Below are 1218 nucleotides of genomic sequence, written 5' to 3' on the forward strand. Positions count from 1 at the left end.
GTTGCCTGGGTGGGTCTTGAACCCCGCAGGCTCAGGCAATCCACTCGCCTCGGCCTCCCAAAGTGCTGGGATTACAGGCTGAACCACCGAGCCCGGCCCCTAGAGTTTAAAAGAAAAAAAGAAAATAGACTTTGGTGAGGATGTGGAGAAATTGGAACCCTGACATGTTGCTGGTGGGAATGTAGAAGGGTGCAGCTGCTGTGGAAAACAGTTTGACAGTTCTTCAAAAAAAGTTAAGCAGAGTTACCATATGACCCAGAAATCCTTCTCCCAGGTAAATACCCCAAATAATTGAAAACATATGTTCATACAAAAACTTATACATGAATGGTCACAGCAGCACTTTCCATACTAGTCAAAAACTGGATATAATTCCAGTAAATGAAATGTCCAGAAAAAGCAAATCTAGAGATACAGAAAGGGGGAAATAGGGACTGAGGAGTGACTGCCGAAGGGTCTGAGGTTTCTTTTTAGAATGATGAAATGGTAGTGATGGTTGCACAACTTCATGACTGTATTTAAAAACACTGTATTGTTTACTTTAAAATGGCGAGTTTCATGATATGTGAACCATGTCTTAATTTTTAGAAATGAAATGACATGTGTGTGTATAAAAAAACCTGAGAGGGCTGGGTGTGGTGGCTCACACCTATAATCCCAGCATTTTGGGAGGCAGAGGTGAGAGGATTGCCTGAGCCCAGGGTTTTGAGACCGGCCTAGGTGACTTGTTGAGACCTCGTCTCTACAATAAATCAAAAAATTAGACGGGTGTGGTGGCGCGTGACTGTAGTTCCAGCTACTTGGAAAGCTGAGGCAGAAGGATAACCTGAGCCCAGCAAGTCAAGACTGTGGTAGCCATGAGCGTGCCACTGCACACCAGCCTGGGTCACAGAGTAAGACTCCAAATCGGGGTTGGGGGAATGGGAAGTCCTGAAAGAATATATTAGACTCTAAACAGACTCTGCAGAATGACTCTGCAGAATGAGGTTTATACATTTCTATATGATATGAAATTTTTTTTAAATAAGGATGTATAAAACTTTACCCTTAAAAATAAAACTATTAGCCAGGCTCGGTGGCTCAGCCTGTAATCCCGCGCCTTTGGGAGGCTGAGGTGAGTGGATTGCCTGAGCCTGCGGGTTCGAGACCCGTCTGGGCAGCAAAACCTCATCTCTACAATAAATCAAAAAATCAGCCGGGCGTGGTAGCGCATGCCTG

Source organism: Carlito syrichta, unplaced genomic scaffold (genome assembly GCF_000164805.1).
Source record: "Carlito syrichta isolate Samal-C Ts95f unplaced genomic scaffold, Tarsius_syrichta-2.0.1 Scaffold303120, whole genome shotgun sequence".
NCBI lineage: Eukaryota > Metazoa > Chordata > Mammalia > Primates > Tarsiidae > Carlito > Carlito syrichta.